Consider the following 18,430-nt stretch of genomic DNA (forward strand, 5'->3'; position numbering starts at 1 on the left):
ACCCCTGCTCCCAACCAGATTGTGGCTTCCAAAATTGTCTCTGCAGTTGAGATTTCAGGATATAAAATGAAGGCACAACTATAATTCTGTCTTTGCAACTGTGGCATGATGTTGTTATTATTCTTGAGGGGCTGGAGCGACCTGGATTTCTATACCTTTGTACTGATCTGCATTCAACACATATTCCAGATATGATTCCATCCATGTCCCAGAAATCTGCAATCAGATGTTGGTCCAGTTAACAACATTTCTGTGTACAGCTGCAGTGTGTTTGGAGGTCTCTTCATACTGACAGAAAGTATTGTTACCTGCTTTGCTTATCTAATCTGGAATGAAACATACACGCATATCCAGGGCATCATAACCCAAATCATTTAACAGAACATATAACAAAAAATTGGAAGCTAGATATCAGAAAAAATGTGACCATGGATGCAAGCATTTGAAGTCACCCCTCCATCAGAAGCCCAGGGAAATCTGGAATTTCAACGAGCTCACCCTGCCAATTAAAAGGGAGGAAGTTCAGAACAATTATTCCAGAAGCCTGTTCAGCAACTGCTCTATAAATTGTCTTATGGGAAAGATGATAAAAGTTTCTTCCTTGTGCTTGCTTTTAAATATTTATTGTCTTTTTTTATGTATACTTTCCATTATTTGTTCATTTCTTCAGTCTTCAATTTATGTGGCATCCAGCTCACAATAACAATTCTAGGCAGCTTACAACATTTTAAAATAATATAAAACATATGTTAGTTTAGCAAGGTAGTCCAGACAAGATGTACAACCATGAGTACTAGCTCTATATGAAGTTACTTCAAAAGAATCTTGCAAGAAAATATTTCTTCTCTCCTTTCCTTCTATTCTTTGGGAAAAAACTTCTGAAAGGATCTCTTCTGAAACACTTCCTAGAACGTCCCCGTTCTTTTACATATCTCTTGTCCTCTAAGGTCATTTATACCACAACATAATAGGGAGCACAGTGATATATATCACCTCAACCAATGGAGACATTTCAGTTGTTATTCTGTCAAGTAAGATTCTAATTAATTAACACAGCATTTTAAGATAGTTGCCTTGGATTGGAGAGGTGGTAAATGACAGCAAAAGTCACAAGGACTGAGCTGGGAGTGTTTTACTTGGCTTGACCCTGTTCTTCCTAACCTAACCTCTACCCTCAAATGGAAGCCACAGTCCTATTACCACTTAGAGTCAGCTACTAGTCCTGTAATGGAACATGGAAGAAATAACTTGGGTTGTGGTTGTCAATTAAGCAGAAACCCTGTGGTATGTGAATAATACCTTGTTGGCCAATAATCTAGTAAATTAGACAATGACATGTAGGACACTTTGAAACATCACTCATCCCTTCCAAAGTAGTTGGAAGCAATTTGCCAATTACCCTGCTGAATTCAGAATACTGATAACACAAAGTGCCAAGCCCTAACTGAACAATAAAAGCTTAGCTGCAAAAAGTTATTCATTCGGTATCCATGCAACTGCTGTCAGGCCTGGAAGCCATCTTTTGCTTTGGGCCTTCAGGCCTGCCATATTTAGTCTGTGGGAAAATGGGAGGGGGGATTATATGAAGTATGGGAGATATATAGTCTAAATAACATTCCTTTCTCAGAGAGTCAAGGACATCTTGTCCTGCACCTGAAGTGGTGTGACTGGGAGGCATCTCCAGTTGAGTTGGAGTTTGATTGGACCATGTGATGGACATGTGGGTGCTGAGCAGGGACTTGAACTTTCAATTGTGTGGGGAAAATATGGAAGCTTTCAGATTCGGATTTTCCCAGATGTGCCAATATGACATCTCTAATAAAATGGAACTTTGAGGAAACTCAAGTCTAGGTGTCTTCTTTCATTATTGGTGTTACTTGGAACCGTGGCAACTTCTGGTCTAGGAGAACAATACACCCTCACCTCTACACAAAAAGGAAGTCCTAGAGATGTATTCATCTGATGCAGTGTGTCAAATACTCAAATGTTTGAACAGTCAACTATTATGTACCACAAAACCTGGGTTGCTAGAGAACCTCATGTGATGCAAAATCATTCAAATGAATAATAATAAAAAATATTTTGGGGGGGGGAATAGGATTAGAAGTAGACACTCAAAAATACTTTTGCAAACCAAATACAATAAAGAATCCCAATATAGTACTTACAGAGTTGAAAACATGTCTTCAAGGTTTTCAGCTTTTTCTCTGAAGTCTTCATATATTGCTAATAAGTTCTCTTTTATCTGTCTCCTCTTTGATCGTCAATCCAAACTCATTAATAGATGTTCCATCTCCTCCTTTATGACCTGTCCTAATAGACTTTGTAGCACTTTACTTGTTCCTCCTAAAACGTTTGTGGGTATTTTCTCAGCATTTTCCCCCCAATTGTCCACAACATCACTTCAGCAGCATGCATGATGTTACATGCTCTTTCAGTTTTTTTCAAAATTTCTCCTCAGTTGATAGTTTTTCTCTACCGGAAGTTGTAACACCAGTATCATTGTTTGGGACCTTACTTTAAATTGATTTACTATTTTAGGAGGGAAAAACACAGTTTTTGTAAAAGTAGTAATGGCACCTGGGCTATCTTCAGGAAGGGAATTTTAGAAAAGTCAGGATGACTACAATCATGTAGCCACACCTTTTTGATCTTGTCTCACGATGCAGATTAAAAGGGGAACAGGGCTTTGATCACAGGTTTGTGGCCACCATCTTATTTTTTTTATTACCTTGCCTATGGACACCCTTGAATAACATCAAAAATGAGAAGAGAGGCACAATAGACACTAACAAAGTAGCACACATGTAGAAAACTAAGTTGAGTGAGCAGTAAACAAAGCAGCAATCTGTGAATGTTCACTTAGGTAGTGCTTGCAGCATTCACCTGCCATATCTCATTATTTCAAAATTTAATGTCAGGAAAATCATGGATAAACAAACATGCCCCCTGCTTTACAAAGATTGTCCCCTTATTTATTAATTGTGCATAGGTGGATTCATGTAGTATAAACACATGTTGTATGAAAACTGACTGTAATAGAATGAAGCTGTCAGGCCACTGCCGTAATTCTTGTTGGATTAAAAAGTTCAGGGAGATGGCATAACTTTACATCATCAAAATAATGAAGTGGGTAATTATAGACTACTGTGGACTGCCAGCTAAATAAATTGCATAGTTTTAAAGCTACTGGAATTTATTGTGTAATATTGCCATCATTTCTAATCCCCTGGAGTAATCAAAAATTCCTTTACCCCTCACTCCACCCAAAGGAAAAAAGGGTGGGGAAAAAAGAAGGAAACATAGACAGCACATTGCTCCTCCCAGTGGAAACCAAAGGGAAAACTGACAGGACACTGGTCAGTTTCACTTTGAATTTCTCCTTAAAGCACCTTCAATGGAATACCTGGGAATACCTGGGAAGTCTGAAGGTGAAGAGCCAACAGAACAGGGGAGAGAAGAGTTGCAAATGGATTGACTGGTTGCAATTTGGGTTCACTGAAGCTCAGCTGGCAATAAAACCAACAGAAGTCACAGAAGCACAGGGATCCAGAATTGCTTCTAAATTAACATGGAGTCATTGAATCCCTTCGTCACCTGAACTTAACCTCATCGGCACAGACAAGTCTCGGCAGTATCTATTTTGTGCTATTATACACCATGACATCACTTACAACTTATCCCCAACCCATGAGTGTGAAAGATTTAAGTCATCTTTAGTTGTGCAGTATCAAAGTCTTTCCTGTTTATTCTGACATTGTCTAATAACAGTCCCAAACTCTGTTAGGCTTTTTTTTTCCTTGATGGAAAGTTAGATGACTAAACAGAGTAGGAACAGAAGCAATAAAGGCAAGGTATAGCCTGCAACAGGGACAGCCAATTTCATGCCAGCATAGTTTTCTGCTGATTCGAGAATGGGTGGAGAGCCTTCAGTTCCACAGTGCAGAAAGGCTTCTTGGGTGGAAGTGCTTATAGACATGGAAAGTCTACAAGTCTGAGGTCCTATTTTTTGTGCATTTTGGAAGATCAAAAATATCCTTTTTAATTATTGTCATATTTTATTTCTCAATATTTTATTTATTTTTTGTTGGTTGATAGACATCATGTTTATTCCCAGCATGTTTAACCTCAGTAACTGATGATTGATCCACTTCCTCTGCTGGAAATTAATTCCAAACTTCCGTTACTCTTTTTGTGAGGTAAAATATTCTAACATTATTTTTGAACTTCGCTCCTGTCAGTTTGAAGTTATGCCCCCTTATTCTTGATTTTTTGCTTAATATTAAAAAAAATGCCTTCTAGTACCTTATTCATATACTTGATCTAGTTAGAAATGAGAAGCTTTGAAATACTTCCCCAAAATATTTTGCCTTTTCTTTAAAATTCTGCCAATTCTGCCTACATTTTTAGAATCATAAAAATCACTTTAGATAAAATCCAGTGCCAATTTTCTTGAGATGTCTCCTACAATCAAAGGTGTTTCTGTTGGACATACAGATCTATATGATGTGGGAAGATAAGTGGTCCCCACAATTCTTTCTGAATATAGCTTTCTCTATAGGCAGAGACCTATAGACAGTAACTTTCTGTATAGACAGAGAAAGTTACTGTGGATTATGGAAAGGAGTCTCATTTTCCAACCTGGATGCTCATTCACAGGGAACATTGGTAAAAACAGACTAATCTGATAACCTAATTTTAAAATCTCAAAAACTGTGATTAATCCCATTATTTTAGGCTTTTGTACAAGATTTTGCTCATTCAATCTGTCTATCCACTTAATTTCCCTCTTTTTTCCCCCATGGATTTTTTTGATTGCCAATTTCCTTATTTGTTATCTTTGTGTGTGTAAGCAACAAGAGTTATGTGAAATTATTTATTGGATTGAGGTAATAGGGAGCGGTTGCTGATAACCGGTAAGAATAGCAGTGCAAATAGTATATCTCCTAGAGCAGGGGTGTCAAACTCGCGGTGTCATGGCAGCATCATGTGATATATTGGAATTTTTTTCTCCTTTGCTAAACCGGGCAGGGCCAGCATGTGATGCATCTGGCCTGTCAGCCACAAGTTTGACACCCCTGTCCTAGAGTAAATTCAAACAAACTACCTCATATTGTCCTGGGAAAAAGTAAAGAAAAGCTAATGGAACTCTCATGGCTATGAGCCTTGGCTAATAATGACCCTCACTAGATCAATCTGAATGCCTTCCATTTGAACAAAGTCATACATATTTTATTTAGGTCTCAAACCATAATACTTCCTATCATGGAAAACTCTGGAAATAACTCTACTTGATGACTTCCTAATGTAATATGCATTTTGTTGTATAGAACAAGAAGACTAGTGAAACAAGAGTTACCACTAATGGGAAACAGCCCACCCACAAGGGCAACACAGCTTTGTTGTTGCAATAGAGATATCACTTTTTTTGTTTTGGTTCCATCAAGGGTGAACCAGAAATCAGTCAACTCAGTGCTGAACACAGATGTTGGCATAAGGACACAGAGGGGCAGAAATGATTCTTGGGAGGTATGAAGGATGTGTGTCCTTGGTGTCACATAGTGGCTGTTATAAACAGAGAAATCTAGGGTTCCATTTCTAACTCTGGCCCTGAGGACCGAGTGGTCTAAAGAAAGCTACAATTTTCTATTTCAGCATTCCTAATAAGATAGGGATAATAGTACAGCTCTTATCTTACATGGCTGTTGATAAAATATATGAAGCACATTGTAATGCTAAACGTTGTACTGGTTCAGCCAGGCTAGTCTTCAAAATCAAGCTGTGGATATAATCAGTTTTTTGGGGGGAATGGAGGCTTAATTTCATGTGAATCCATTGCAGAATGGGATAGTTTTGGTTCTGCTTTGTAGTGAGGAACCACTTGATCTTCAACATCTTGTGAGATGATGTCATCCAACTCAGAGGTGGGTTTCTGGCAGTTCGGCCTGGATCAGCCAAACCGGTAGTAACAATGGCGGGAGGCTCCACCCACCCGACTGGACACTTCTGCGCACGCGCAGAAGGATTGCACACATGTGCAAGCGCGAGCATGCCCGAACCAGAAGTAAAAAAATTGGCAACCCACCTCTGATCCAAATGTCTACCAGCTGCAACAACAATGGTAGATAAAGGGGAAGGGGAATTACACTGTGATGTTCATGTTTGCTTTTAAATTTTTTAATGGTTTTAATAGTTCTCTAAATGTCATGCATTTGGCTGGAAAAATCAAAAGTACAATAAATAAATAAAACACTTCTTATAGAAGTGCCACCTCCACTAAAGACCTTGTCGTTCCCTTAAACCAGGGGTGTCCAAACTTGGCAACTTTAAGACTTGTGGACTTCAACTCCCAGCTCTGCTGGCTGGGGAATTCTGGGAGTTGAAGTCCACAAGTCTTAAAGTTGCCAAGTTTGGACACCCCTGCCTTACACAGCCACTAGGCAGCTTTAGTTAACCCTATTTAGAGGACATAATTAATTGTACAGTCATAGTAGAAACGGGCCTTCTAGAATGTGCAATTATTTCTATTCTAATCTTTCTCAGTTCAAAATTTTGGACTGAGAAAGTTTGGACACCCCTGCCTTAAACCTTGGGCTAGGCAAGATGGAGACTCTCATTGGCTGTGTTTTATATATGTTGTTTATGTTATTTGGCTAGATTGCCCATCTATGTCAGCATTTATTGTGTGATTTTTATTTAGTTTTGGAGTTAGATTGCACCAAAATCAAATACGGTAGACAAAGTATATCTAGTGTATGCAACTTGCATTTTGTTTCTAATTTTGCCATCCATATGTTTCTCTGATCTTAGGCTGCTACTTCCTTGCCTACCTTATGTCTATAGAGGAATGTTCTTTATCAGTGTTCTAGGCCAGTAATAGAAATCCTGTGAGTAACCCATCCTAAGGCTCCTCATTCTTCCTTTGAGGTTCAAAGTTATCACAAATGGAAAATACTTCATAGCTCACAGCCTGTAATTAACTGGAAAACAGTGCATTGTAATTGTATACAGGAATGGCCTTGAGAGAGAGCACGAAAAGACCATGTCAGATAAGAGGTAGCATAGCCCACAACTGCACAGTGAGCAGAGCAAGAGGCTCAGGAGGGACCCTCCCTAAATTGGATCTGTAAAGGGGATGTTGGGAGAACTGTACTTTCAAACTTACAAGATTCTGCTAATGTAGCTTAATTAGCTGGTGTGCCTGTGTTTCTTATCTGGTCTACCTAGTAAAGCTGACATCATCTGCCTTAATCTGAAAAAGCTTTTAGTTAAAGGGGTTTTAATTTTTGCCTAAATGGGGCAAATTTTTGCCTAAAGGGGTCTTTCAGTCAAAGACCCCTCTCTACAGCCTGAATGTGAAGAAACCCCTTAATTTTAGATTTTCCTATCTTTGTTCTCTGGCCTGAAAACACTAAAACATTCTTACTTTTCAATTGCCTTACCATGCTTACATGATATGCTGAATCATGCTGACAGGAATGGATTTGATTTTTCTGCTGCTCAAGACAAGGACAAGTTTTATTGTGTTGAAAGTAGTTTTAGTGTGTCATTGCTTCACCTTTTCATGCTCATAATATTTTGTCTCAAGGAGGTTAGGTAGGAGTATGTCTGTATAGAACACAAAGGACCGCTGGTTGTATGTTGGATCTGCCGCCACATCAGCCCCAATAAATTTGGAGGATGTTAGATGGAGGAAACTGCTCTATGTCAGTAGCAAGAGAAATTCATTTTGAATTACTTTCAGTTCTCTGAAGGCTACTGTTGCTCTCCAATTTTGTGTAAAGGGACTTTCCACAGAAATGGGATTGTGTAATTAGTGCCTATTCATGCTTACTTGCTGTGTACAATTAACACCTTTTACCCATTTTAGTCAGTCATATACCCCAAATAAGTTTTAAATGTTATGCAGTGAATCTTAATTGCAGCTATAAAGTATTTGCATTTTATGTGGTATTCCAAGTTTGTATTATACAGATTGTTTACTTTAATCACTTTTTGCTGTAGGTGAGTAGCCTAAGCAAGCCTTTTAGCAAATTCTGATTTAATATCATATTTTAACCAAGAAATTTTGTGTATATGTACTTTTCACGACTGTCCTGACTTTGTCAATTTAGTTTTGACTGACTTAGTCAATTTAGACTTTGAATATCAATTCTCTTATGCTGGTTAATCACTGCAATAAAGCAATTTATATTAACGCAAATAAAGACTGACAAGCTTTGGTTTCTACATTGGATCACCTGTTTACTCACACTTCACACTTGATTAATCATACCTATGATTAATTGAAAAGGCTAACTACTTAAACCTGGAATGCCGAAATCAATAGGGACCAAAGCCACCCTAGATTTTGCACAGCCTAGTAAGTACCTTATTCTGAAAGAGATAGGTCAGGACAGGTAGTATATTTTGGGAGGAGAGTAAAGGATAAAAGGAGTTACTGCAAAGCTTAAGATACCTAGTTTATTCCTCGAAATGTGTAAACAGAACAGTGGTGGGTTTCAAAATTTTTTAGAACCTATTCTGTAGGTGTGGCCTCCAATTATTATTCCCAGCCCATCACAAATACAACTCTGGTTGCGTTTTGAAGCTCCACTTCAAAATGGCTGTTTCGCATCCTAAACTAAGCATTGACGGGGGAAGCAGAAGTTGCTTTGTGGTGATTCATTTAATGACTGTGGCAAAAAGGTCCTAAGATCAGTTGTGCTTTTCACATTGCTTAGAGAAAGATATTTTGGTCTCATTTTTGGTCATAAATCAAGGATTTTGACCAGTATATTTTTATTTTTATTTCTTAATAGTTTGTTATTTTTAATTTTTTTTTTTTACTGAATGCCACCCAGAGACACATATTTAGTGGATACCTAAATTTAATAAATAAATAAAATACCACCTCAAAACTGACTCCCCTAATGTTTTGCACATTTTCTCTAGAATGAAATTGAAAAGTTCCTGTTTTACCATGTCCAATTCCATCGCAAGGGAAGTATGTGTGTGTTCTTGCTTCAGACCTGATCAAGTAAACATAAAAAGAGGATGGGTGAGTCATTCTTACTTCCTTTCTTCTTTCTTCACTTTTCTTGTAATTTTCCTTGCTGAGAATATTCTTATAATACCAAGAAAGAGCAATATATCTTCATGACTTCAGTTACTTTTACATGAGTACCAGATACAGGACGTAAATGCAAAATTGTTAAACGATCAGGGGAAAGGGCATCTTGTAAAGTGATATATGGTTATACAAACAGGCTGTTCCTCATACATTTACAATAGCACACAGGTCTCTGTTAATTAGAAAGCTGAATGTGTGTTAAAGTTGTACTGCCATTTTATTGTGTTTAACAGTGCATTATATTTTTTAACACTTCTCACAAAAAATTGAGAAAGCAAGCTGTTCAAAGTTAAGAAAGACACCAGTAGGGCGTTTCCATGGGCCTGTTCATTTCTGCAAGATTTGTGCAAGAGACTATCCTACCAGATCATGCCCTCAATATAGAACCGTACATACCTCTAAGACAGAGGTGGGAACAATGGGCCCTTTATGATTTGTGGACTTCAACCCCCAGAATTCCTGAGCCTAGCTCAGAAATTCTGGGAGTTGAAGTCCACAAGTCATAAAGGGCCCATTGTTTCCCATCTCTGCTCTAAGATATATTCCAATGTGAATCATATTGGACTTAATTTAGTCCTCACCACAGAATTTAACCAGTTCCTGTCAGTTCACATACCTGGATTAAAGGTTGCTGCTCCACCTTCAGCAAGATCCCACCACAAAGTGTTAATGTCACTTACAGCCTCTTTTCAGGATAATTAGTAAAGTGTCCTGTTTTGGGCCTAGCTCCAGATTTTAAGGAAACCAGAGTATGATCACACGCCCCTCTGGTCACTGCCCAGCACCTGCCACCATGAATTTTCTTCCAATTTTATCTTCTGAGTAAAGAAGTTTCCTCTACTTCCACTCACTTTTTAAAAATGCAACTGTTAAAATATGTAGCCTTGTTGTTCCTTCCAACCAACTTTTCCTTCTTTTATTATCACTTCCCCTTCCCCAGCCGTGCTTCCCCTCTGACACACACTTGGAAAAGAGAATGCAGTATATCACCCAATGAGGTCTTTCCAAACTTAAACAAGACAAGAACAATGCAGTCAATTTCAGTCTTTTTCGTAAATGCAGTCTGTCCATTTTAACTTGTAATCCCAAAGTTTTATGAGACTAAAAATAAAAGTAGGAAGAGAAGAGTGGTACACTGGATAATGCAAAGCTGAAATGGTGCAAAGGGAAAGTGGTTTTAAGGGTTGAGAGAATAGCTGGTTTCCTTCTGGTTAACCCCAGTCAATGTTTCAAATAACCATAGTTAACCACTGTTAAGATTACCCCCACCCCCCAATATATGGCCATATATGGGCAGAGTGGGTGATGCTTTAAACCAGAAAGAGAGGCATTGCTTAAGAATACATGCCTTCCAAGAAACACCCTCTGACTCCATATTATCACTTTTAAATTATTTTTGTTTACTTGAATGAATATATTTGTTCCCTTGTTGGTGTACTGTGCTTCTTTGATTTGATGCCAGACTTAAACATGTTAGGACTAACCTGGATCTGTGCTGCAAACATCCAGACAACCACAAAGTGTCAGCAAAAAGAGGACAGTTAATGCTTTGCTGTCATCTGGTAGTCATCCAACTTTTTGCAGTGCTGATCTAATACAGTAGTTTTATTAATTCCAGAATTTTCTCATTCTGAGGTGGGCAAGTAGCTTCGAAAAGACACCTTTTACTGGACATTTGTTGTAATCCTTCATGCAATTTTGTGTTGAATCCAGATGATCTTGTACTCAGCTTACAATCATTACATATTTCCCACTGTTTTGTAGAGAAAAATATCAGTTAAGGAGAGAACAATTTCTGTAATGACTTTTATTATTGATTGAACTTATATCTTACAGCAATCAAGTAACAAGCATACAATCCAATAATAATCAAAATTTCCATGCTAAAAACCAGCATGGATGACAAGAAAATAAAATAAATAAAAATAATTAAAACACAATGTATCAAAAATAGAACATGCCAGAGACCATGCGAAACAATGGTATTGTTTCAGAAAAACAGTGTCATCTTATCTTGACTTCCTTCACCTCCCAGAAGTGAGATCACTAGCAGCCCTCCAAGATCTAATGAGATGGGCTGATTCTGGTTGAAGCAATCAGCTCCGCATATGCCCAAATTCCAAATTCCATTTTTGGTTAACACCAAAATTTTAAATTGTATTTAGATCTTTAACCAGTGCAAAGTCAGGAAAATGGGTGTTATTTGTTCCCATTGCCAAAAGCTAGCGAGTACATAGGTCATTACATTTTGGACCAGTTGCAGTTTCTGGGTGGTGAGATTGGGTGGTGACGACAACATGAATTACTTTAGCTAGCTTCTCCTGCACCAGGCAGAGTCACAACTGGCGTATTAGCTAGGCAAATGCCCCATTAGATATACCTGTTTTATATTTATTTATTTATTTATTTATTTATTTATATTTGGTGCTTCTAGACCGCCCCCTCTCCCAGAAGGGACTCTGGGCGGTGTACAGTCCATAGAGAATATCACAAAATACAATAAAAAATTAAATATGTACAGTTTGGAGGAGGTTAAAATGCAATTAAAAGAACTGTACAAAGCTAAATAAATATAATTTTTTTAAAATCCCTAAAACAGACACAACAGATTAAAAAAACCCTAAGATAACCAGATAATAATACATTTGCCAGGAGGGACAGTTGTAATTATGCCAGGCCTGCTAATCGGAACAGGTGAGTCTTCAATTTTTGCCGGAAGGAGCGGAGGTCAGAAGTGGTTCTAATGTCGGGGGGGAGGTCATTCCAGAGGGTTGGGCCCATCACAGAGAAGGCCCTACTCCTTGGTGTCGCCCGTTGGCATTGCCTAGTGGACGGCACCAGGAGAAGTCCCTCCCTGTGTGAGCGAATTGGCCGCAGGGATGTATGTGGGAGGATGCGATCCCGCAAGTAACTAGGTCCCGTGCCATGGAGCGCTTTAAAGATGGTAATCAGCACATTGAAACGCACCCGAAAAACCACAGGTAGCCAGTGCAGCTCGCGCAGGAGAGGTGTTACGTGGGAGTACCTCGTACTCCCCATCACAGCCCGCGCGGCTGCGTTCTGAACCAACTGCAGTCTCCGGGCGCGTCCCAAGGGCAGCCCCATGTAGAGAGCATTGCAGTAATCCAGGCGGGACGTCACCAGCGCATGAGTGACCGTGCGTAGGGCATCCCGGTCCAGTAGGGGGCGCAATTGGTGCACCAGGCGAACCTGGTGGAACGCCCCCCTCGCCACGGCTGCCACATGGTCATCCATTGACATCCGGGCATCAAGGAGGATGCCCAAATTGCGCGCCCGTTCCACAGGGGGCAATTGTTCACCCCCTATGGCCAGCGATGGAATCAGCTGGCTGAACCGAGGTGCCGGTAGCCACAGCCACTCGATCTTGGAGGGGTTGAGTTTAAATCTGTTGTCCCCCATCCAGACCCCGACGGCTTCCAAGCACCGGGACATCACTTCAACAGCCTCGTTGGGGTGGTTTGGGGTTGAAATATACAGCTGAGTATCATCAGCGTAGAGGTGATACTCAACCCCAAAACCACGGATGATCTCACCCAGCGGCTTCACATATGTGTTGAACAGGAGAGGCGAGAGGACCGACCCCTGTGGCACTCCACAAGTGAGTGGCCTCGGGGTCGACCTCTGTCCCCCTGTCAACACACATTGCCTCCGGTCGGAGAGGTAGGAGCCAAACCACCGCAAAACGGTACCTCCGACTCCTATCCCCTCCAACCGGCGCAATAGGATACCATGGTCGATGGTATCAAAAGCCGCCGAGAGGTCTAATAGGACCAGGATAGAGGAACAACCTCTATCTCTGGCCCTCCAGAGATCATCGACCAACGCGACCAAGGCTGTCTCTGTGCTGTGCCCGGGTCGGAAGCCGGACTGGCATGAGTCTAGATACTCGGATTCGTCAAGGTGTTGTGGAAACTGCTGCGCCACCACATTCTCGACAACCTTCGCTAAAAACGGAAGGTTGGAGACTGGACGATAGTTAGCTAGCTCCATTGGGTCGAGTGCAGGCCTCTTAAGTAAGGGTCTCACCACCGCCTCCTTCAAGGCGGCTGGTAAGGATCCCTCACCCAATGAGGCATTCACCAGGCCCAGAAGCCAGCCTCGGGTCACCTCCCAAGATGCCAGTACCAACCAGGAGGGACACGGGTCCATTAAACATGTGGTGGGTCGCAGCCGTCCACGCAACCTATCCAAATCCTCGGGGGCAACAGAATCAAACTCCTCCCAGGATGGTCTCACAAGACTCGCTGTTGGCGGCCCGTCCGGTCCACTGAGGGGGGCCCATCCGCTCCGGATCTGAGCGACTTTATCCTGCAGATATTCCCCAAACTCCTCTGCTCTGCCCTGCAAGGGTGCCCCTTGCGTCCTCTGTGACAAGAGGGAGCGGGTCACCCTAAACAGGGCGTCAGGGCGGTTATCCGCGGACGCAATAAGAGCAGCTCAATATCTACGTTTGGCCGCCCTTAATGCCACAAGGTAGGTCCGTAAATAGGCTCTTACCTGTGTTCGATCAGATTCGGAGCGTGAGGACCTCCACCTGCTCTCTAGACGTCTCCTATGGTGCTTCATCACCCTCAGCTCCTCGGTATACCAAGGAGCCCGGGTGGGTCGCTGCCGCAGGAGAGGTCGCAAAGGCGCAACCCGGTCCAAGGCCCCAGCCGCCGCCCTATTCCAGGCGGCCGCTAGGTCCTCCGACCGAGCGCGGGTCAGGGCTACAGGTAATGGCCCAAGCTCCGTCTGGAACCTATCCGGCTCCATCAGGTGCTTGGGGCGGTACCAGCTTGGACCATCTGGTCCCGCCTCCTCACGGTGGGGGGTAGCGCCAGGGAAGTCCAGCCGGAGACATTTTAGCAGGAGTTATGAACCTACACCGGTCACAGAGAAAGTAGGCGTGAGCTTAAATGGACTCCAGAAGGTGGTAGAGGACAGGAAGGCCTGGAGGAACGTTGTCCATGGGGTCACGATGGGTCGGACACAACTTTGCAACTAACAACAAATGAATCTACAAGGACCTGCTAGTTTTGAATTTGCTCTTTAATTGGTAATGCCTGCCCATCCAGAAGCAACACTGATGTTGACAGAGGACCCAGATATAAATAGAGTAATTTTGTTTTACTTGGGTTCAGTTTCACTGTCACTCCGCTTCAGGGCTACCTTTCACGGAAATCCAGACAAATTGGCCTTTTATGTAAACCGAGTTTGGGCCTACATTGATCGCTATGGGGACGAGTACCTAACTAACCAAGAGATTATCTCCGCCATCACAGACAACCTAGGGGACAAAGCAGCAGAGTGGGTGACCCAACTCCATGACGAGGGCACCCCAGAACTTGAGAACATCGATTACTTCCTGCAACGATAAGAAAGCACAAAGAGATTAGTTACAAATTAGCCTAACCTCCCCTTCGTCCACCCTGGAGGTGCCTTAGGTTTCTGCGGGTACTCGTCATGGAACTGCATGACCAACCTATCCACCTTTACATCCCAGATCTTGACCCAAGTGGCTTCAGAGAGAGGGTACCCCTTCCACTGCACCAGGTACCTGCCCCTATGCAATTTTGAATCCAAAATCTTTACCTTGTAATGCATCTCCCCCTGTACCGCTATTGGTTTCAGGGCTAACCGGTCTATCAGTCTAATCAGGGAGCCTACCGCCAGTTTCAACAAACTGCTATGGAACACCGGATGCACTTTCCCTAACTAAGCTGTACTGTAACAGGGTTAATTACTTTCACTATAGAGAAAGGCCTGACGAACTTCAGCCCTAGCATTTTGTATGGGAGCTTTAATCTTAGATCAAGCTCCAGACCCAGAATGGCTGCTGGGGACTGCGGTGTTTGTCGGCTTGTGCTTTATAGATTTTTGCCACTTCCCGCAATGCCCACTTCGTATTTTCCCGCCCCTGTTTCAGAGAATCCATCCACTCATTTAATGACATAGATGAGGGAGGCTCCCTGGGAAGTTCGGGCATGGGAACAAATTCCACGCCACTGGTGATCTGGAAAGGGATCATGCCAGTGCTACTATGAATGGCATTATTGTATGCCACCTCAGCGAATGGCAGCAGCTCTGCCCAGTTAGACTGCTGATAGTCGCTGAGGTGGCTCTGAATTTTAACCAGATTAAGACATATTCTGACTATGGCAATGGGGTGATACAAATCCCTTCCTCCTCCTGATCATCAACCAGCCACTCTGAGATGAGTACAAGATCCAAGATGTAACCATCAATATGAATCAGGCTCAAGATTATATAACCAAGAGCATGGTTGGTTATGGAGGACATGAATTCTCAAGCTTGATTGGAGTTGGCGCTCATGGTGAGCAGCTTGAAATTCCCAAGCATTAAAAGGCAGGGATTCTCCAACCCCCTGCTCAGAAATCAACTTTACAGCTCAAAAAGGGATCCTGATGGATAGCAAGGGGTTGGAACACCAGCAGGATCGCACAGGACTTTTGACTTATGGTATGAAGATTGTCTACAGTATTTAGAAGCACCTACACTTTCAGAATTGGAGATCACAATAATTGAAGCACAGAGACATGTTTTAAGTACAAATACATATATTTTCTAGGCAATAGGCAACTACACCCAATGAAGTGAAAATTTCCATAGCACTTTAGTGCACACAACTGTTCATTAGATCCTAGGGCAGTATCTATATTTTCACTAAAATATTTTTCAGAAGTTCAGAGAGTTTTTCATGAAACGTAAAACCTGTTTTTCTCATTCATGTGATCAAAGCTGGAGGCTGTGAATTTGTCCTTTTTGCAATTTGTTATCCAGTGGAACAATAAATAACATTGCATTATACCCAAATTACTTTCCACTGAATTATCATGCCATTAAAAAAAATACAAGAACTTCTTTGCTGAATGTTCTCAAGAGTCATTTTTGGAATGGTAGCCAAATGTAAGTTTTCTGGAACCTTTTCAGAGTGCATTACTCCACAAGAGACCATTCCTGATAGTTTGCTTTCATTGTGAAAAAGTCTTGAAGGACACTTCAGGATCTGTAGCACCAAACCAGAATTTTGTATTTGGAAAGAAAAGAAAAAGGTTCAAACAGACATGAGTGTAATTTTGTTTTGGTTGGTCAGTCTTAGATAAACCCTAGCTAGTTACCGGTATACTTAAATATTCTTAGTAACTGAAATACCAGCATTTGCCCTGCCAGGAATTTTGCATTTAAATCCTACTCTTTTAATCCACTTTGCTAATTGTTATTTATACTTGGTATCAGGCTGATTTGCTGCCTCCTGGAGGCTGGAAGATTAATTAAGGTAACTCATACATTATTTACCTACACTTTGAAGATATGGAGAGCTGTATCATTAGCAACAAAGATAATTTGGAAAGCACGGTAGTTTATAGTACTTTAATCCAAGGAGGTTCTAACATGGAAAAAGGAAATTTCACTAAAAAGTTCCATGCAACCCTAGCCCCAGAAACGTTAATTTACCATACAATGACACAAAGATCAGATTATTCACATCCAGAGAGAGAGTTGTACAATTGCACCACAGCTGAAGTGCTCTTTCTCACAGGCAACTTAAAGTGATATTCACTAGTCATCAAGTAAGCAGAAAACTATAATGGTATAAAATGTGCTGTCTCTATGGAATCACTCTTCTACCATAGCTAGGATGACATCAAATAGCGCTCTCCAATGCATTTCTCAACGCTTTTCACTTTAACTTTAGTTAAATTTTATTATTTAGAGCGGATTCCTGAATTTAAGCATTTGTAAAAATTTATACTCATTTTGTGCATATATGTTGTATATTCAAAAAGAGCTTATAGTTGATCTGCCTCTTAGATTATATCCCAAAGAAGCACTGGTTGAACAAGCCCACCAGTCCTAGAGAGTATTATTGGGTACCCTTTGAACATGAACTTAATATTGTTCCAGAAAAGCATTAGCCTCATGTTCAAAAGCAGCCCAGACTCTATCCCTATCACCAAATTGTGCAGGTGCTGTTTGTGGCTCTTCAAATCAACAAGTCCCAGAATAGTTCAATGATCAGGAAAGCACAGCAGGACAAGCTAACTTAAAAAAACAGACTCTCTTGCTTCCTAGAACTAAACAACACCAAAGGCAATTAAAGTAGTCAGTAGGACTGATCCGACTCTCCCAGATCACCTCACTGAGACCATCAACTGAATGGACAGTGAAACACATTGGGTTGCATCCATGGGAAATGGATGTGCCTTATGGCTGGCAATCAAATCTTTATTACAGTCAAAGATCAGCATACACTAACTTCAGAAGCACTGGCCTAACAGTCTTACATCTTTCAGATGAAAACGTAATTAAAGAGTAGGCACTGACTATAGCTCTGGCTGCTATTATTAAATCATTCTTTTCTCCTCCATATTTGGGCAATGTGTAGAATGGATCAAAACCTTTGATGTTCAGTATATTGAAAAGTTTCGCCTACTGATTTCTGATATGCAAGTTTTTGTTGAAGGCATAAAAGCAAGTCAGCATCTTTAAACCCATTCATTGACAATGTTTTTGAACTTACTGATTTTACTTACTTACAATATTTACAGCCCTCCCTTTGGTTGATAGGTCTAACACCTGGATGGTCATAAAAGAAAATGAACAATCAATGAAGTTCTGAAAGCATAACATTTCAGCAGTGAGTACAAAAATTCCCATGCTAAATTTTTCGGGACATGAAGTGAATGCTTAGAAACAAATATAGCCCTTCCCTCCACTCATTTTGCTATGAAGGAAAATTCCCTCTGACAGGGCATTTTTCTTTTCCTTGATCTCTCTGGCAGCAACACGACAGAAAGTAGGTGATAGCTGAATGCAAATCAAGTTCACCATCCACACCATAAGAGTTAGCTTGTTCCTATTTCATAATTATTCTGGGGGGGGAAAACCTGGTTTGTTTTTAACCTAGTACACAAACAGAGGTACCAATTGTCCAGGTAAAAGAGTTCTATCTCCCACCATAGAATCTCCTGCTAGCGTGGCGTCCTTTTTCCTTTTACTGACCCGACAGAGAGCCACAACAGAGAGATGTAAGAGCCACATGCGGCTCCAGAGCCGCAGGTTGCTGACCCGTGCTACAATATGTAACAAGGACTCTCTTATGGATATGAACATATGATGTTTAAGCCAATAATGGCTTTAAAAGTGATAAGTTTTCAACTGGGTTCTGGATGAGGCCAGAATTTGCTGTTTCATAACAATGCATATCATGTTCTGATTATTGGCCCTAGCTTTCTAGTGAAATTGTTCAACACTATTCATCTTCTGCCCAAGTACTATATTTCAGGGCTTTTT

Source organism: Natrix helvetica (assembly GCF_964273705.1).
Source record: "Natrix helvetica genome assembly, chromosome: 2".
NCBI lineage: Eukaryota > Metazoa > Chordata > Lepidosauria > Squamata > Natricidae > Natrix > Natrix helvetica.